This window comes from Cajanus cajan, chromosome 8 (assembly GCF_000230855.2).
Source record: "Cajanus cajan strain Asha chromosome 8, NIPB_CcT2T_4, whole genome shotgun sequence".
Lineage (NCBI taxonomy): Eukaryota > Viridiplantae > Streptophyta > Magnoliopsida > Fabales > Fabaceae > Cajanus > Cajanus cajan.
The window spans coordinates 54,031,984-54,054,269 of NC_138524.1; the positions used below are offsets into that span (position 1 = coordinate 54,031,984).

Below are 22,286 nucleotides of genomic sequence, written 5' to 3' on the forward strand. Positions count from 1 at the left end.
GTGATTTCTCAATTTTAATTTTGTGTTATTGCTTTGAGTTTGAAGAGACTTATTTGTAAAAGAATATTTGCTTGTTGAAGCCTAAGAGCATCTCCAGTGGTAGTTGCCTATCCGTTTCTTAACACCACCTCATCGTTGCTTATTAAAATTTTGCATTGGAGATGATCTAGGTGGCATAGTGGGTTGCTTAAACCTTAGGAATGTTGCTTATAGAAGCTCCGTTGCTTAAGAAGCAGAAATGTGCACAACCAGTCTGTGCACCGCTAGTCCTTGAACGGCCTCCGTGTGCCTCTGCCTGCCTCGAGTCTGCCTCTGTGCCATGTTAGTCCCTGAGCCCACCTCCGCTCACCTTAAGCTCGCCTTTGCTCTCCCCGCGCACACCTCAGCTCGCCCCACGCGCGCCTCTGCTTGCCTTCGCGCGCGCCTCCGCTCACCCCGCGCGCACCTCTCCATAAAATGTGATGTGTAAATAAAAATTTATAAAAGTGTGGATGCTTATAAAAACTATCATTGGAGTAAAATTTCTAAAAATTAAGTATGAGTTGCTTAAAGTTGATGTGGAAGAATGAACCCCACATAAAGTGATATAAGAACTCTTGTGTGATTCTTATAAGAACCCATGTTGGAGATGCTCTAAAGAGACTATGTGTTCAAAGAATACTTGGATAGTTGCTTGAAAATGCAAGTTAAAGAATACTTAGGTTAAGTCAAAAGTAACTTGTGAAAGAATACTTGTATCTTTACAAATGATAGTGGAACTTGATTGGATTGATAAAAAACTTGACTTAATCTTAGTGGTCAAGATGAAATATTATAAAAACATTGTATTCTTTTTACTTAACTCTTTGTTTACACTCGTAAAGTCTTGATACTATTTCACTGTTTCAAAAAAGTGTTGAATGTTTTATTGGTATTAATCAACCCCTTTTTAGTGTTTTTCTTTACTCCATAGGTATGAATAATATCAAGCAAAAATAAGGGGTATATTTGGCGAGTAAAGATGACAAAGTGCAAATGACTCCTACGGGTATTCACAAAATTAACAGCGATTGGGACAAATATTTATCCATTATTTTGAGTGTAGATACGAGAAGAATATATCAGCAAAATTGGGTGGGCATGAGTGCAGATACCATAGTACCCATCTTAACCTGCTTTGCACCTATTATATATATATATATATATAGAACAAATTATACTTTTAATTTAAATACTAATACTACAAGAATTTACTTTTAGCACAAGAGGTAGATTGTTGAGTTCTCATCCTTTTAGACTTCATGAGTTCATGTTGGAGGCACTTATGTGTTCACTGTAACGACCCGCCAGGTCTCACACTGTCTATAGTGTTCAGATACAAGTATAAAATAAAATCTCACCACTAAACAATTATATATATAATGAGAATACACAACTAAAAAGTCCCATAATATATATAACTGAAAGTAGGGAATAATACCCTATACAACAACTAGGTAGTCAAAAGCTACCAATTAACTAAATACAACGTCAGCCCTCCTCCTGAGTCCCAACCAAAAAGAAGCTCACCCAGTCTAGCATAGCACCTAATCCTAATATGCTTGCATACCAAGGTATGGTCATCGCAGTCTCAACCACATAGGGAAAACACGCTAGGGTAAGCTCACAACAATAATCATAAAAAAATAGCATCAACGTATAATAAACAGCAATAGAATTCTACTTTCAACTTGCAACTTAAAGCAACACAACATCTACAACAATAAAGATACAATATCATCTACTAGCAACAACATTTTGAACATATCGCACTTTATTCAAATTGGCCGCTTATAATCGGTATAGCTCGGCCTGGCCCCTATACCATGGTCGCTTCATACACGTGTGCCTCGACCTTACCCACACACGGGACCAACCAAGTCCTAGAGGAGAACAACATAATCATCCCTTCCAAGGGACAACTTTCCAAGGAGGGTTTTAAAACAAATTGGGCTCTCAGAGCACCACAACTATCTCAATCCGCACAATGGGATGAGCAACTTTGAAAACTTCTTCTCTAGTCCTAGTGATCAACAACTCATCACAACACAATCACATAGTATTTATCGCAATAAATCAACTATCAACTCATTCATACAACATTATACACAACTTGAATGCAAAAATACATGCAACATCAACTAATGCGTCGTCATGCATATACAACTAGGAGATCTCTAACAACTGAGGTTGAGCAATCTAGGTGGCATAAACCCTACTGAATCCAACGTTTGACCTATCTCAACCAGGTCAGGTATAGGACATCGTTAGGAACTCCGAAGAGAACCACATATAGACAACAATAGGCGATTGCTCATGTGTGCCACTTAGACTTAGAGGTCCAGTACTACTGTCAGGACAGAAGGGTTTGGGTATGAGCCTACCACGACCTTGGCTAGCATCACCAATCCACATATGGAGTTAGCCCACCCACTATCCTCCAAGTACCATGCACCCTCACCCTCCAGTACCCAGTCAAAGACTACATCTCTAACTAGATACCTTACTCAAATTGGTCATTCAACCATGACATGGATCGACTAATTCCATGTCGCCCACATAGTACTAAATAATTCAACTTTAAAAAAAATTTCAACTTATCACCTTAGTACTATGTATCTCAACATAGGACATATATCTTCACCATATGTCCCCAACTTTTCAACTTTACAACAATAGGAAGCTTTACAACTTTACGACAATAGACAACTTTACAACTATAGGCATCGTAACAACTTTACAACTATAAGCATCTTTACAACAATAAGCAACTATAGTCATCAATATCAACTTTAACAACTTTAAGGAAACTTTCAACTTTACAGCAATAGGCATCTTTATATTACTTAATTAAACAACTAGAACAACTATAGTCATTACAATATCAACTTAATGCAACTTAACAACTTTACAGCAATAATCTACTTCAACTTATACATCTTGAATTATCAATAATTCAACGATAGACAACATGTAAAAAACTTAGTTTCATCAACCACATAACCTATAAACAGCTTAAGCCAACAACTACTCAACTCATCTTCCTTAGGCAACTTAACAACTTTACAACCATATAAACAACTTCAACAATATACAACATATTCGACACAAATTACAAATCAACCAACATATTTAAAGTTCATCTATCATGCCAACTTACACAATGTAAACAACATAAATCAACTTAAGCACCCAAAAACTCAACCATTAATTTCAACAAAAAAAAACACAATGCATAAAGCTTCCCTAACCTGAATATTGGGTCCCGAACAGCCAAGAATTCGGGAATAAGAAAAAACTTTCCTCCGAGCTTGACTCCCGAACTCTAATCCTTCAAAATCAAGCTTCCTAGCGGACTAGAGCCCTTCTCTCTAAACTGCTCTCCCTTCCTCTCTCTCTTTCTTTCCCTCCTTAACGCCTATTTATAGAGGTTAAAAGTGACAAGAATGACCCATTTTTGAATCCAGAACGACCCATTCTGGGCTCCTTCATCATGTGACAAAATTCATATGCAGAACGACCCGTTCTGAAATCAAAATGGCCCGTTTTGGCACGTCTAGAACGGTCCGTTCCCAAACCAGAACGTCCCCTTCTGGAGTTGAATTTAACTCACAATAACTACGTTTGGAACGGCCCGTTCCGGTCTAGGATTTATAGGCCAGTTTAGTAGTTTGGAACGGCCCGTTCTGGACTACTAAACCCATCGCCTTTTGAAATACTTACTACATTACATTCACAAAATTGGTTGAAACATAAACAAGGTAATGAACATTGTAGTATTTTATTTGTTCAATTAGATTTTTTTTTTATCTTGTATTGTCAGTTTTTAAAAAAATATGGAGATGACGAATTTCATGATGAGGTAAAATATCTTTATGTATTTGTGCTTTTTTTTCGTTTTAAATTTATAATATATAATTATAAGTTAATCAATTTCGATATATTCTTTTTTGATAGGTGTTGGAGAGTACTAGCTATTACCACATGACTTTAATAAATTTTTTTGTTAAAGATTGGAACATTGATTTTAACAATTGTTATGTTGGATAATTTTCTTTGTAATGTTTATTTATGACTTGGGTTTGATCACACCAATGCTATATTTATTTGTCTTTAACATTATTTTTGTTTGCTTTTAAGATTATGCTTGGATATTATTTAAGAATGAACTTTTAATTAATTTAATTGTAGTAAGTGTTTTAATTATTTTTTTTATTAATTTATTATTATTAACTTCATGTATAAGTAAAGTGCGGATCATGAATACTAATATGAGTAGTTAGATACCCGATATATATAAAAATGAGAATCAAAATCGGTACTCATAAAAGTATGAAATTGATATTATTTTTAAATACGAATGTGAATAAGAGTACTATAGCTCCTTACTCGAATTCTACTTATTAATTTTCCTATTGATATGTTTGATTTGCCTATAATTCAATAGCTTCTATTGGTTTGTTAATGGTATTACGTAGAATTGACGGGGTATTTTACATGTTTTCATTTGTTTGTAATTCTGCACGGTTTGTTTTGTTTCTAATTGTTTATATATAAGAATTGGGTACCCTTATACTCTTATTTAATTTTACTTCATGTAATTTTTTTAATAAGAGATGTACTTTTTTTTATATTAAGAAATAAGTTATAGCGTAAAATATAATATAATTAACTTATTTTTTATAAAAATGATTAAAAGTAGTATATTTTACTATTTAGTTGATAAAAAAATGAATGAATGTTCATTAATTTGGAGAAAAATTTAAGTTCATTTACATCGATTAAAGATACAATTGATAAAAAGTATATATAAGGAACAACTTTTACTCTATAAATTGGTTTCGGTTGAGTTAGCTAAACTTATAATCCACTTTATTATAGTTCAATGTTTGAAAGCTTTTAGTGAATTTTGTGGATTAACCTTTTTTTCATGCATCCAACTGATGAATTAAATTTAAATGAAGCTTAAAGAAGGACCAAGTTAAATCGATTTTGAAATTTTATCCCTAAGATTTATTTTCTCTTTGTTTCGTTTTAATTGTTGTTATTTTAGATTTTTTTATTTATTATTTTCAAAATTCAAGATAATATTATTTATTTTTGTCAATTATATTCTTACAATCCAACTTTTTATTTATTTATTTATTTAAACATTTACGACTAGTCTCTAATTATTGCATAGTAAAAATGAAAAGGACAACCATCGAAATCTTTGAAATATATTGATAAAAAATACTATTTTAATGAAAAACAACAAAAATTATTATATTTCTTAGTATGTACAAAAAAAATTAAGCAACTTAAAAAGGAAAAGGGTAATACATTTTTTCATTATATCGAGCCTATTTGATCACTTTTAAATTAATATATTGTTTTCAACTTATAATCAAACTCCATTTTAGAATTTTTGTTCAAGTTTTTTATAAAAAAAAATAAATGCACATAAACAATCAGAAGGTTTAACTCATTAGTTAAGTAGAATGTGTGAGTTACCATAAATTCTCATAAAACTTAGGTCGATGTTTATATATATATAACGCCATAAGTAATTAACTACGTGACCACGCCCAAAATCTCTTACCTATAAACACCAAGTGAATAGCCTTTAAGGCCACCCAAAACCTCCGAATTAACTATCATGGTTAAATTGTTCATGTCAAAATGCAATCCTAATCATGAAGATTTCGCTATATTATCCAATCCATTTCGCACTCAACCAATTCTCATCAAAGCTCTATCTCGACCAATGGTTCCAAACATCGTAACCACGTTGAGACCCATTGCACCTCAATATTATCCCTATAGCCTCTATAAACTATAAACTATTGTAGAAGCTAATGATCACTCACTTGATTCATAGCCTCTATGCAATAGAGACCAACCTCATCAAGAACTCTATTTGCCTGTGTTGTACCCTTCGAGATAGGTTACCAATAATAGCATGCATTTAACCCCACCCATCGTACCCGTCTACATTGCCAAACACTACCCATATGCCCACAAAAAATTATTTGCCTTTATCTTTGCCATGAAATCCATGGTACCATCATCACTCAACTCAAAGCATGATCACCATAAAGTAAGGTGATGATCTCCAAGAGTTTGTTTGGTTGAAAGGATGAGAAAAGAAAAGAAAAAGTTTAATGAAGAGTTAAAAATAGAAAGGAAGAAGTTAGAAATTCTTTTAGATTAAGAAGAGGGAAGTGGAGGAATTTTAATGGAGGGAAAGTAACATTTTTATTATTTGATTCAAATTGAGAGAGAAGAGATTTTTTAAACATTAATTTACCTTTGGACCTTTATAATTTTAAATCCAGAAACATAGATAAAGATATTTTAGACATTACACTAGTGGAAAAAACACTTTTAAGATCGGTCATTTTTGAGTTTTAAGATCGGTTGTTTGACCGATCTTAAAAGAGATGATCTTAAAAGTTGGACGTTTTAAGATCGATCGTCAATAGCCGATCTTAAAAGTCAACTTTTAAGATCAGTCACTCCAACAGCTGATTTTAAAAGTTAGACTTTTAAGATTAGTCACGATAATAGCCGATCTTGAAAGCTGGACTTTTAAGATCGGTCATGCTAGTAACCGATCTTAAAAGTTAGACTTTTAAGATCGGTCATGCTAATAGCCGATCTTAAAAGTTGGACTTTTAAGATCGTTCATGCTAATAGCCGATCTTAAAAGTTGAACTTTTAAGATCGTTCATGCTAGTAGCCGATCTTAAAAGCTGAACTTTTAAGATCGGTCATGCCAATAGCCGATCTTAAAAGTTGTGAATTTTTTTTTAAATGATTAGTTTGTTTTAAGAAGGTTTCTGAACAAAACCTGCAAATTAATACCAGGCAAATGATATATTTTCAATGGTCCAGATTACATACAAAATACAAGAGAACTTTTTGGAAACATATTCAATACAATAATGTATACATAATAAGTATTTCATAAAGAATAAGTCCTAACTAGTTAGTGTTTCAATGAAAAATGTAGCCCATTGCTCCCTAATGATGTTGATGTCTTCTGATGACAATGGTGATCGATCTATAAATATCTATAAAAAAAATTAGAAAAATTAGAAGTATTCATAAAACATGACAAAATGAAAATTTAAAATAAAAACTTTCAAAATTGTAAAACTTACTTCAGTCCACCCAGATACTATTTGTGAATTAACAATAGTATGCATTGCCTTCATTACATAGTATCCGCACTCATAATTTCCTATTTGTTTATGAGACTGCAAAAATAATATAATAATTAATTTTAATAATAATGGTAATTCAAAACAAAATACCTTAGAAAAATATCATTATTAGAATAAAATTACTTACTTTAACAAATAACCACTGCATTTTCTTTTTTGACTTTGAACCCCTAAGTATATGATATCCTTCCATGGTCCTATAATAAAATGATATTATTATTATAGTTTAAAATAAAATGTAATGATAATCAATAAATCAAAGTAGTTTTTTTAAACAACTTACTTATCTAATAACTGTTTGAAGTCTGCAGGAGGAGGTTTATACAATGAACAAAAGCATAAAGATCTATTCTCCATAGGACAGATAACTATAAGTTGCCAATGAGCACTGCATTGAGAAATAAGAAATTTCTTGGCTCCTTGCCAAAATTTGGAAATATAGAATCTACTTTTTTCCACTGTAAGGAATCTGCCGGATGCCTAAGCTGTCCATCACACTTCCTTTCATCTCCATGCCATCTCATTAGCTTTGCATCATCCACATTAGCAAACAAACGCTTTAATCTTGGAACAATTGGCAAATACCATAAAACCTTTGCTGGAGAACCCTTAATGCTCACATCATAATCAGAATCATCCTGCTTCTTTTTATATCGTGACAACCCACATCTTGGACACTGATGCAAACCTTCAAACTCCCTATGATACAATATACAGTCATTTGGGCACGCATGTATCTTCTTATACTCCAAACCCATGGGACACAACACCTTTTTCGCCTCGTAGTTACGACCAGGCAATGTGTTACCCTCTGGAAGCATTTCTTTCAACAACTCTAACAATTCTGTGAAACTTTTATCACTCCATCCATTTCTTGCCTTCAAATTGAACAATCTTAATACTGCAGACAATCTTGTAAATTTTGTGCAGTTTAGATACAACGGCTTCTCTAAATCACTGCACAAAGTTTCATACATATGTGCTTGCTTGAATGATTCTGGACCTACATCACGGATCATATCCTCTAGTCGATCATCCATATCTACCTCTTCTGTAAAAGTTTGAGTTTGAGTTTCGACTGACACACTTGGAATGTCAATATTGTCACCATGCCATATCCAACGTGTATAATTCTTAAGAAACCCATCACATAGAAGATGTTCCCTTATAATATCAAGTTCTAGGCGAGTTGTATTACAACAATTAACACAAGGGCAAAAAAACTTTCCATTCATATCATCCTTAGCATTCTGTAGTACATATTCAAGAAAATATTCCACTCCAGTCTCATACTGATCACTCATGCGTGATGCACTTATCCAACTTCGATTCAATAACCAACTGTTGTCCATAACTTCTGTTCTTCATAAAAAAAACATGTACTATGCATGTCAATCTCGTTATTTAAAATGAGACTTAACTTGTATAAAAAAAAAAACAAATTGTCCCAAACTGTCCAACAAGACAATTCAAGATTCAATACAAATGATTAAATAAAGTTAATCATTTGTATTGAATCTCAAATAAGAAACTATAGTAGAATGGTATAGTATACTAACAATTAATGAAGAGGACTTCAAGGACGTATTTGAACGAGACAATCACTCCTTCCTTGTATGATTTATGAGCATTTGCTACCACAAGTCAAAAAAAGAGCACACAAAAATATATTTCACATTAGAAACAAACTTATATATCCCATGAAATCACTGGTAATGCAAAAAACACAAAGTGAAATAATCAATTACACAATTGTAACAGCCAAGCCCTCCAATTTGAGGATTAAATAACATAACAACAAATTTTATGTAGTCATATGTATCAACAAATAAATTAAAGTGTTCATTTATTACCTATGTATCAACAAAACATCATATTTAAATATTAGATTAAATGTTTTTATTTCTTGAATTTTTACCATTTTTTATTTTTGAATAAATTTTATTTAATTTTGACTTTTGAAATTTTTTTCACAAACAAAAAGTTTTAATATTAAAAATCAAAATATTGATAGGAAAAAATGTTCAAGTACTTAAAATGTGAGAATCAAAAAAAAAATTAAAAACTAAAAGTAAAAATCCATAAAATATTATATTAGCTAGGTTACTCAATGTAAATATTATATTATGTTGTCAAAATAATATTTATAAAGACAAAAAGTTGTATAATTAGCAATAATTTTTAAAATAACACATAACATTATATATATATATATATATATATATATATATATATATAATTTATTAGTTTATAACAACTGTTGTGTTGACTCCATTAATAAAAATGAAAATAAAAAAGACCCTTATATATATAATCACAAATATATCCTGCCATGTTGATCCACGTATATGTAGGACTAGTATCATGAGCCTAGTATTAAACCCAAAAGAAGAAGAAAAGTGGCTAACTCATTTGGACCATAAAAAGGCTGCAACCGTCTCTAAATTGTGTGTACAATCATAACAAATAAAATTAAGTCAGAACATAATAGCACTATTGCAGTGAACTTACAAGTGTCCTCCTGTTCATTTTCCAATGTAGCAGTTGTTCTTGTTGTGAGCGTTTGGGAGCTGTGCGCTCTTCATTTTGTGTAGATCCATTCACATTCTGACCCACAGAAAAATCCTTTTCTTCAAGTGTACTACAATCTAATGGTTTACAAAGTCCAAAATCTGACAATTTCAAGTGTCCATATCTATCAAGTAATAAGTTGTCTGGCTTGATATCCCTGTAACACAAAATATTAAATAGACAAACTTATACTATATAACTAATTAAGTTTTCTTTAGTTTAAATTATAAACACATACATATACATGTAACTTCATACATCAAACAAACAAAGTTATAACAGATAAGCTTCACAATTATAACAGATATTCTGGAAATTAGCTTATAATAAGCTTCACAAATATAACAGATATTCTAAAAATATATATAATATTTATGATTAATCAAACACATTTTAATTATTTTTCAAGAATCACACCTAAAATTCACGATTTTCAGTAGGCACAATTCTCAGGTATAAAAAGCATTTTTTCTGGCAATTAATATTCCCTAATATTAATAATTTTTCTTTGAAAATAGATGCAATTTTACATACATAAACGGTTAATTTAAATTGGCTGCTACCAAAAATTCAGTGAAGTTACAGGCAGGGGTGGATAGGATTTTTAACTTTCTATAATTAATTAAAATAGCGCGAGTGAGAAAGAAGTAATAACAACACTGGATGATGCACATCCTATTATACCTCAACATGGAATATATACAACCTTATTCTACGGACAGGTCATGTTTATCTTAATGAAAATGGCCATATATATAGCAGCATTATTATTCCACCTTTATCTACGGACATGTCACGTTTGATAAGCCAAATATTTTTTTTTATTAATACTGGATCTTAAGCACAAAGATGCAGCAGAACACGAGTACATGTGTTATACAAGTTCTGAGATATGTAGCAGCAGATGCAACCTTCACCTATCGCACAAGCCATGACAAACCAAAGTAACACCACTAAAGACCTGAAAACAATAAAGCGCATTTTAGTTGAATTTTCCAAGTAACTCGGTGCAGTGATTGCCCCTCTACATGCTACATGCATCTCATACTGCTAAAGCGTCATCATTGGCAAGACCATTATAGCTAATTTGACTGGTTGGTATATAACATAAAAAGATCAGTTAATAATAATTTATCTCAACAAGGGCTTCTTGGGCTAAAATTTTACCTGTAGCCTATCCCCATTTCAGGATAATATATAATCTCAGATAAATGCAATATGGATGGTGGCAATAGAAAATTATTGGTGAAATGCTCACAGGTATAATCATCATAAACCTTAAAAGAAAATAATCAAGAGAGCTTTGGACTACCTGTATCTCTGTTCCTTTCACTTTGTATGTTGACCATATCATAATATCAAGAGGACAAATTAATTAATTAGCATCAACTGGAGACAAGAACAGAAGCTACGTTCCACTTCAATTCTTTGTATTATGTGTAGGGTGGGTGTGAAATGATATAATAAGACCCCATTATCCATTAATTAACTCCCCTTCTAAGCAAAGGAGAAATTACTAACGACAAATTTATTATCAAAATCATAGTCATTATCAGTATACATCAATCACTAACACTACTATAGCCACTTACTTATTATAACCATAATTGTTCTAATAGGACAAGCAAATAATCAAATTAAGTGTGAGAATATGAGCTTCACATATCAACAGAAGTTTGATTTTAAAATACAAAATGTAATTATAGAAACGTGACAGAAGTGGATGAACAACAGAGTAGAAGAATTATAATTTTGTGCTGTAAATATATTATAATTTTGTGACAGAAGTGGATTCAAGGGAAAGGGCTTCTCTGAGGGAAAGAAGCTTCTAGATGATGCTTGCACGAAACAAAGGATTAGGGGAAAGGGCTTATGCCCGCGCGCGGGGAAGGAGGAATGCTTGTCTATATTACCTTAAGCAATGGACGCACGGCTTCTTTCTCCGCTTCAAAATCAACACCGGCAACCGTCCTTGCTCTCCTTTCTACGATCCAAAATCAACGAGTTTTTTTCTCTAGTTCAAAATCAATTCCGAATAACAAAATCATCGATTCAAAATACAACACCAGAGAAAAATCGACTCCAATATCTCGATCTACAATGTTTCCATGCGATAAACCAGTAAATGAAGTAGAAACTGAAAATAAAAAAAAATGCTATGAATTTTGAAACCTCTTCCTTCGTTAGAGGAGCGGTCTGGTGCAAAGGATTCTCCACCGGCTTCGCGAGTTCGACGGTTAGTGGAACTGAAACATAAATAACGAGAATCGTAGCACAATACAGAGCGAGACGACGCAAGATAGTGAGTGAAGTTCGATTGTGATACCTTGAGTGGGTCGCCTACTACGCAGGACATTCAGAAACTCTGATAGGAGCTTGCTCTGAGATTCTTCAATGCTTTCTCCTTAAAATTTAGAAAGAACTTTTAAGATCGGTCCTTTAAAGAGTTGATCTTAAAAGTACTTTTAAGATCGGTTAAAACATGACCGATCTTAAAAGTTGTAACTTTATTTACAAAAATGTCACCGTGTCACTTTTAAGATCGGCTAAAATATGACCGATCTTAAAAGTTGTAACTTTATTTACAAAAAATACCACTGTGTCACTTTTAAGATCGACTAAAATATGACCGATCTTAAAAGTTGTAACTTTATTTACGAAAATGCCACTATGTCACTTTTAAGATCGGCTAAAATATGACCGATCTTAAAAGTTGTAACTTTATTTACAAAAATGTCATCGTGTCACTTTTAAGATCGGTTAAAATGTGACCGATCTTAAAAGTTGTAACTTTATTTACAAAAATGCCATCGTGTCACTTTTAAGATCGGTTAAAATGTGACCGATCTTAAAATTTATAACTTTATTTACAAAAATGCCACCGTGTCACTTTTAAGATCGGTTAAAATGTGACCGATCTTAAAAGTTGTAATCTTATTTACAAAATTGCCACCGCATTACTTTTAAGATCGGTTCTCTAATAACCGATCTTAAAACCCCGATCTTAAAACTAATTTTTGTACTAGTGTTAATTACAATCAAAATGCCTTAAAACTTCTCTTACTCCCTCCAAATTCTCTGATATTGAAAGTTAAAATTAGATAAGAAAGGAATTTTGCTCCCTTCCCCCCTAAAAATTGAATTATTTTAATTTTTTTTTCTCTCTTCTAACCAAATACTATTTAAGTCGTATCAAGGTTCAAGAAATTTGTGAAAACGAGTGTAATAACTCTTAAAGGTGAACATGTTAATGAACAAGTTCTAATTAATATAAAAGAGTAAAACAAAAGAATAGGTGAGTAACACACTTTACAAGATAAGGTATATAATCTTGATCATTGATTCGAAAAAATAAAAATAACAATAAAAGTTTAATACTATATATAGATATAACAAATCATGGATATATTAAAATATTAATTATTACTATAAAAACCAGTGACCAAACAATTTATATATTTTTAAAAATAGTCACAATTTTTTTGACTATTAATGGTAAAAGGATTTACAAAATTAGTTGTTATTGGTCTACAAAATCAGTAGTACAATCGATTTTGTTCCCACTAATGTTGTATTTGGATACTTTTAAAATTGAGTGTTGACTGATTTTAAAAATAACATATAAAATTGGTTGTTGAACAATTAATATTGCTCTACCTGTAGCAACCTCCCCTTGGTGGAATAAGTTTCAAGGAAGATTGATTTCTCCTTTAGGCTTCTTCTTTCTCCCTTGCTCAATCATCCATAAGGTCTTTGGAGAAGAATAAACTTCAAAATAATAAAGGAGATGATGAATGGTGGTGCCACTTCAAGAAAAGATAAGACAAGAAGGCATCACAAGGAAAGGATCATTGACAAGAGATTCAAATGGAGTTGCACTTAAAGAGAGGAACTCTAAAGATTCTTGAATATGAGAGAAAATGAATCTCAAATCTCATATATTCTCAAAAGTAACGTCCAATATACACAAGGATCCTATATATTGAGTTTGGTAGCTTGTGGTGCAAGTTAAACTAACCAAGGTTAGGTTAACTTATACTCAAGCAACTAACTCTAGTTTAAATTTGAATTTTTCCTCCTAAAAATCAACATCCTAGATCTTGAATAGCAAATAAGAGTTTGTAACAAGGTGCAAAAGGTATGATGGGTTCGTGCGTTAGTAGAAAAAGGGGTGTAAAAGAAAGCACACCAACAGTTTGACTGTAATACTTTGAATTTTCTACTAATATAATTGTTTAATTATTATTTATTTTTATAGCTATTGGGTTTATTTTCTTATAATTATTTTAATTAATTAAAGAGGTTTTATTAAAATATTTTAGAGGCTTTTAATAATCATGAGTATTTTAATTAAATAATAAATACTTCCGAAAATTGTTTTGTATAATATTTATTAGAGAAATATGTAATTTATGATATTTTGTTATATCAAGTATTTGGAGAAAAATAGGCATTTTTATTATAATTGTTTAATATTTTATTTTAATTATAATTGTGTTGGGAGAAATGTATTTATTTTATACATGATATATTTTTTAATTATTAATTATTGTATTTTGTTATAATTATTTGGGTTCAGAGAAATATATTTATTCGATATATTATTTATTTATAACTTTTAATATTTGAGAAAAAATTAAGAGAACTATGATTAAAATATTTTATTAAGGGTTAAACGTGGGTTAGAAAGTTTTAAAAAAAGAAGTTTTAAGAATGGAGAGTGCATTTACATTTTATGCTCCTCAATTCTTCTTTACACTTCATGCTCTGAAGAATGGGGAAATGAATTAGAGATTGTTAGAGATTACTCTAGAGATTCGTGTCCTTTGTCTAGCCTTCCTCAAGTTAAGAGGGTAGTAAGTAATTTCGCTCTAGGCATGGGAAGTATGATGGACAGTGGGATTGACCTCCAATCTTGTCTTTGTTGTCTGTTTTATATGTGAGGGGTTTTCCCAAAAATGTGTCTTTATCTTCTTTGTGATTCTTCGATGTTCTATTTGATGTTATTGTAATGCATATGTATTCAATTTGGTATTTGATTTGATAATTGTGAATCTTGAGTTTCTCGTGGGTTCCCATGGGAACCCTAAAGGAATGCATCTTGGTGTTTGTATGATGAGATGTTATAAATATTTCAATCTATGCAATTGATCGGCTTAATAGAGTGATTTTAGTCTTTTAATCTATGATTTTATCGATTGATGGTCAATTTTGTTAAGTCAAAAGATGATCAAAGATCCCTTAAGTTTACAGTTTTAATGCCAACAAACAAAACATTTTTGTAAGAGAAAATGTCTTAAAAAATATCTTTGAAAATACTTATTAGATGAGGTGTAAGACACAAATCGTTTATAAGATGATATAAGTGAGATAAAGCATATAGCTTATCTCATATGCATTAAATGCTTATTATTTATTGAGATTACCAACAAAAACTTCTTGAATTCTTCATTTCTTAATAGATCAAACTAGAAGATTATATTGGAATTCAAAAATTTCTTAAAGAGAATAAGATCATACTTTTTATCAAGACTAACAAAGATCCCTAAAATCATGGAGAAAGGCAGATAAAGTCATTGCTACTACTACACTGTGTTGACATTACTTTGTAAGCTCCGTGTTGTATAAAAAGTTGATAAGTAGCCTCCTTGCTTAGATAAGAGGTACCATTTTGGTGAAATACATTTAATGCTCACATTAAATAAGTTGAATGGTTACTTGCCATCACAAGAAAAAATGATGAAGACAAACGAAGCAAACTTGTGAGTTAAACTCAACGTGTTACGATGGTCATCTTTGCCAAGCTACTATATAAGAAGACTCAAAGCTCAAGAAAGAGAGATGCATAATATATAGAAAAGGCTTGTATAGAAAGAAACATTTTCTATAAATTTATTCTTTCCTGTAAAAAGCTTACTGTTTTATACTAGTTGTATAATATCTAAGTGAGGCAAACACAACATTAATATAACCTTCATAATCATTATTATAAGGTTGAGCCTATTTTGAAAAAGAATACTTTTTTTTAGTCTAGATGGGCTTGATTATAAAAGAATAATTGGTTGGTAAGCTTGGAGAGGCTTGTTGTTAAAAGAGTACTTAGGTAATTGCTTGAAGAGGTAATTCAAAGAATTCTTATGGTTGAGCCAAAAGTGACTTGTTGAAAAATACTACTCAATTTGGTTGGTTTAAAAATTGGAAGTAGTCCGAATGCACGAGATGAACTCGTATAAAAATACCTAGTGTTCCATCTGACTACTCTGTGCGCTTTATTTGACTAGCATTATTACTTCATTACCAAAAATGTGAGTTTTTAATACATACTATTTAACCCCCTTCTAGTGTTTATCTTTTCTTCCCAGTTTGGTATCAAATTTTAGCCTTTGACTGAGTTGAGAATCTAACCATGATAAAGGAAAAAGATTCGTTATGAGAATTAGTGAAGGGTATTACATACCAAAAAGAGCTTCTCTCACAAGGCCTCCTACCTTTAATGGAGAGGACTACTCGTATTGGAAGGCTCGAATAGAGATGTTTATTAATTCCTCCCATTATCACTTATAGAGAATCATCACTCAAGGTGATGTTGTTGTTACCAAGCCTGAGAATGAATACTCTCACGATGACTACAACACATTGCAGCTCAATACCAAAACAATATATATTCTACTTGCTCTTTGTCCAAAACAGAGCATAGCAAGTTTTGTAGTTGTTCAACAACCAAGGAAATGTGGGATGCCATTAGCGTAACTCATGAGGGTGTTAAAGATGTAAGGCTTATACGAGTTACTATATTTTAGAGACACTATGAGTTGTTATTCATGAAAGAGAGCAAGTCCATAAGCAAAATGTTTGAAAGATTCCAAAACAATTATGAATGGGTTAAAGTCCCTAGGAATTGATTTCTCCAAAGCTTAGAATAACCTCAAGATCTTAGACAGTTTTCCTAAGATTTGGGAGCCTAAAGCCACAACTATGTCAAAAGCGCATGACCTTTAAAGTTCTTACTCTTGATGAACATCATAAGAATTTATGAGTTCATGATGTTTGTTAGAATAATAGAGATCACTCTAAAAAAAATGAAAATATTAGTTTAAAGGGTGGTGAGATTAACAAGAGGAGAGAAAAAATGGAAAACTCTGAAAGCGAAATCTGAGTCTAGTAGCTTAGATGAAACTTTTGAGAACTCTACAGATGATGAGATATCTCTCATGTCTAAAAATTTCATGAACATGTTTAACAATATAGGAAGATTGAGAAACTTCCACAAAAGAAGGAAAGATTCGGAAAGCCAAAGCAAACTAATAACAAGGAGGTCATCTGCTACGAATGCATGGAGCCTTGTCACATGAAGGCTAACTACACTTCTCAAAGGAAAATATGGTCTTCTAAAAACATGGCGAAGAAGGGTTTGATGGCCACTTGGGAAGATCTGGACAGTTGTAGCAGCAGTAGTTTAGATGATGAAAAGGCCAACATATGCCTCATGGCAGTAGACATTGAGTTAGACTAATATAGAGGTGAAAACTGACTTAAACTCATATTCCTCTAAATCAAATGATGATGAGATGTCCTATGAGACTCTCTTGGCTAATTCTCACATGATCTCCCTCAAGTACAAGAATTTAAAAGAAAAACTAAAGATTTTTTGAAAAATAAAATCTTGAACTGAGGAAGAACATGTTAGACGCAATAGGAGAGATAAAATCTCTAAAAGACAAGATCACCAGGTTCTTTCCACCTAGGGTTACAACATTGGAAGCTGAAAACCTATAACTTAGGAAGGATCTAACTAAGTTTGTTGACAAATCTTCTAAGTTGAACATGCTCTTAAAACATAGAAGACTTCTATCTAATAAAAGTTATCTTAGCTTTAAACTTGGATTAGGGACATCTCAAGCCATACCCAAGGCCTTTTTTTGTCAATTCAATGGGATGGAGATAAAACTCCAGGTAAATGAAAAAGTAAAACCAAGGGCATGAGGAATAACAAAAAGGGACCCAAGATATTCTAGACACCAAGATCTCAAATAATCTCTGTTGCAAATATCCTTAATGGGAAAAAGGAAGAATTCACATTGGTACTTGGATAGTGGATGCTCACGACACATAACGGGAGAAAGGTGTAGGTTTTTAGATCTCCAATCACATGAAAGATCAATCTCCTTTGGAAGTGGAAAAGGAAAAATTAAAGGTATAGCTAAGATAGGTAAAGACTCTATACCTACTGTGAGTAATGTTTTATATGTTGAAGGTTTAAAGTATAACTTAGCATAAGCCAATTTTCTAATAGTGGTTATACAATAGTCTTTGATAAAGATGCATGCATATTCAAGCAAGATGATGGATTTGTGTTTTTTACATCTTAGAGAAAGAATAATCTCTATGAAATTAATCTGACTAGTTTGAGAAAATAAAATGTAACCTATCTAGTATCTAAAGAAGATGAAAAATGGATTTGGCATAAAAAGCTTAGACATGTTAATATGAAACATATTTCAAAAATAACCAAAAATGATTTAGTTAAAAGACTACTCAGATTCTGTCATGGGTGTATAAGAATCAAAATTCAAACATGTTAGATTCTATAATGGGTGTGATGGGAGAGTCACAACTGTGAATTTTTAGTCACGGGCGTGATCGATGTCACGAGTGTCATGGGTGTGACCAATGTCATGGGCATCACCAATGTCATAGGCATGACCGACATCATAGGCGTGACGATGAGTCACGGTTGTGACACGTTTGAAGTTTGGTCTCTCCTTGGTTTTAGTCGAGCCAGTCATGGGTATGACTGGAGTCACGATTGTGATTCATGAGTCATGACTATGATTCATAAGTCATGGCCTGTGACTCATGCTAATTCTCCTTTTCTCATTCTTTTCTTGTTTTTTCTTCCCTTTATCACCTCTATTGCTTAAGATGAGTTGTACTTATAAGTTTGAGACAACTTGAAGATGATTAGCTTGAGGATACGATCTAGTAAGTATAAGGAAGTAAAGGAGTTAATATTCAAACATTAGAAGAAAAATGTTATAGAGTCACACTCTATAGTGACACAATATTTGTCACTAAAAACTATTTTTACCTACACTATAGATACAATATATGTTGGTACATTGTTAAAAAAAGTGTAGGTATATGCTATAGTGACACATAATATATATATGTTATTGAATCTCATTCAAAATAACACTAAAATTATGTGTAACTATATGTCAAATAGATTTATACTTATATATATGTCGTATTTATAGCGACATATTTTATATGTCATTGTATGTAACAATTTTTTGTAGTGAAAGGATATAGGGGTGAAGAATGTTCTTATAATAGTTATAATTGGAATGCTTTAGTAGTGTGACTTGGGACTATGATTCATAGTGCTAGTATTGAATGGTTTTACCCTTTAGGTGTTTGATCTTATGAATGCTTAAGGTATCTATATTAGTGCTTAGAAAAGAGAAATCATGAGAAAGGACAATTACGAATAAGTTATTACGAGTTAATTGTTATCAACTTAATGTGTTTTAGTGATAACAATGCTTACGAATTTAATATGTGATAGTGATAAAGTTGTTAGAACTAGTTAAGCTATTGATTTAAATTCTTAGTGCATTGATCTCTTAGTGACTATGGTCGAGCTGCTAACATATGATTAGACGATCTCATAATGATTTTATCTTGAGGTGTATCAAATGATTTCGTGTAATCATTGTACTACATAATGTTGATAACTGGTTGTAGTGTGTGAATATGTCATTGATATGATATATTGTGAGCTATGTATGAATTGATTGATGTGCTTTAAAATTGATATAGTTGATGTGTATGGATTTTGTGAGGGTCATATGATTAGAAGTTTATGCGAGGCTTAACAACAATCTGATATGATAAGACATGTGATGTGTGAATTAATGAAATCATGTGAAATGTTATGCATAAAGTCTATTTGACATGCATGATATCCATAAAAATGTTTTTAAGCAAACGATATGGAATACACCATAGGGAAGACCCCCTTATGTAAAAGCTTGGGGATCAATCCTTGGGGATAACTTGATTTGGAAGTCTTAGTCTCGCCCTTGTGTGCATGAGATGTATCTTGGATGACTCAGCTATCCTGACCAAACCTTGAAAGTATGTCCTCCTAGTGAGAGTGCGTTGGGAATGTGACCTAGCATGTGCTCCTGGGCTAATCTACGTGTATTGCCAATGGTAATGCACATGTGTGATATTTTGACTGGTTCCACCTGCATGATAATATGTAGTTCATGTCCATTACATAAACATCTCAATGTTATGTGTTCTTTAATTTTTATATCATGAATAAGTGAAGTGTGTTATTGTTACCAATCTATCTATGCTATGTATATATATGTATATTTTATTTATGTTTGACTTTCTGACTATATCTTACACCATGAGCTAGAGTGAGATGTTTTTTACTCCCTTTGTTTTTTTGTCTCTATTGTATGTTGTTATAGTGATCTTCAACATGATATTAAGGATGCTGACAATGAGACCTAGTCCTTACATTTAGGTTTATGCTCTAATAGGATGTAACATCAAGACTTAGTTATGACTTACTTTCTTTTGTTATGCTTTAGTGCAATTATTACTTTAATGTATTAGATTTCATTTGGACTTCGATTGGTTTTGTTTTGTTAAAAATATGGTACTCTCTATGTTAAAACCTTTGAATTTTACTTATGATGTTAGACTTTTCTATTCAATTTTATTTATTCGAGAATTTATGGTATGCAAGGTTGAGGGTGCCATAGTGACTAGTGTATGGAACATGTGACTTGATGAGTTTGTTTGATGTATCAATGCTTGATGCTTTGCTTCAATCGAAAGCCTTTATTTGTGGAGGAGTTGCATTTGGTGTAATTTACTTAATTGGTGAATTTCAAAGGCATCGAATGTTGCACCACAATAGGAACTTTGATATTTTTCACCTAACGTATCATTTAGTTTTCACATTTGCATTTGGTGGTAAAATTCCAACCCAACAAATTTGATTGAACTCTATATTTTAATCATTCTAAAATAATTGACATCAATTCTATTCTATAAAAAAATAACAAATTTAGCATGTCAATTAAATTGACACAAAAAAAATGTATAGAAAGCCCATGATAATACTATTAAAGTATTTGATTGTGAAGGAATAAATGGATATCACCTTTTAATTGATCACTTTACTTTTACATTGTTAACATTCTTTAGAAGCCTAGTTAATGTTTTATGTTTTACTTTGAAACTCAAATTAACCTAACTTGTAATTTTAGAAGATTAAAACACAAGTACTTGGTCACAATTTCTTGTCTTACAAAGTGCGCGTTTTTCCTACAATATACACAAGGATCTTATATATTGAGTTTAGTAATTTGTGGTGTAAGTTAAACTAATCAAGGTTAAGTATAATCAAGATTAGGTTAACTTATACTCAAACTAACTGACTCTAGTTTAAATTTGAATTTTTCCTCCTAAAAATATCAATATCCTAGATCTTGAAGAGAAAATATGATCTTGCCACATGACAAGGTGCAAAAAATGATCTTTCACGATTTCCTTTTTTTGCATTATTTTACCTATTTTTTGCACAGTTAACCAAAATAAGTGAATTTTGCGAAAACATATGATCATAAATAGGAAAAATAACAATTAAAAACATGGTACAATGAAACAAATTGACGGTTTTACAACCTCCCTACACTTGAACTTTGCTTTCCTTCAAGCAAAAAGAGAGATTAATCATCATTGATTTAGGTAAAAGATTTTTCAAAAAAATCAGGAATTTGTTATGCTAAGTTTCAGATTTATACAATTGAATCCACAATTGATCAACAAACTTATCAAACATCATAATCATCTTAGAGGTTTCCTAGAGAAAAAATTTGTTGAGTCAATCTATTGAGTATTGGGTTAGAGAATAGGTTTACATTTATTTTCTGTTTTCTTTTTTTCATTTTCTTTGCTCAAAATGCACTTATTTTCCAACTATGCGTGGGTCTTCCACTCGAATGCATTGTACTTGTCACACAAAGTCTCAATAGAGTATTATTTAAGGGCTTTGGTGACTAAGAATCTCCTAGTAGTCATTTTCTAGTATATACTAAAATTATTCTAATGACAAGTGATCTTAAAGGGGTCCTCAACTAAATTTTTAAAATTTCTAGTTTTTAATTATTATTTTTTATGCTCCTTGAATCAAACAATTCTTCAATGACTAGGTTTGGTGAGTGTTATCATAAAAAAACCTAATTTTAACAAATATTTTGACTAAACCAACAAATTTTTTTGCAAGTGCTTTCATTTCAAGACTCAATAGTGTGGTGTTTGTACGGTCCTGACAAGAGGTTAAAAATTTTCCTTAGCCCCTAGATACCATTAATTAAATTGAGATTCACTTACACCAAAAAAAATTTGAGATTGACCTTTTATTTATTTATTCCACAACAATTTCTCAAGAATTAAGAAAAA

The 22,286-nt window shown here is 31.7% G+C and overlaps 1 long non-coding RNA gene across 1 annotated transcript; it reads right to left on the reverse strand.

The window, feature by feature from the left end:
* Nucleotides 1-6,895: 6,895 nt before the first annotated feature.
* On the reverse strand, nt 6,896-7,580 carry LOC109815222 (uncharacterized). The gene is made up of 2 exons (XR_014428325.1): nt 7,164-7,580; nt 6,896-7,073 (listed from the first exon to the last, which is right to left on the reverse strand). It is a non-coding gene; the product is annotated as an uncharacterized LOC109815222 (long non-coding RNA).
* Between the last annotated feature and the right edge of the window lie 14,706 nt (nt 7,581-22,286).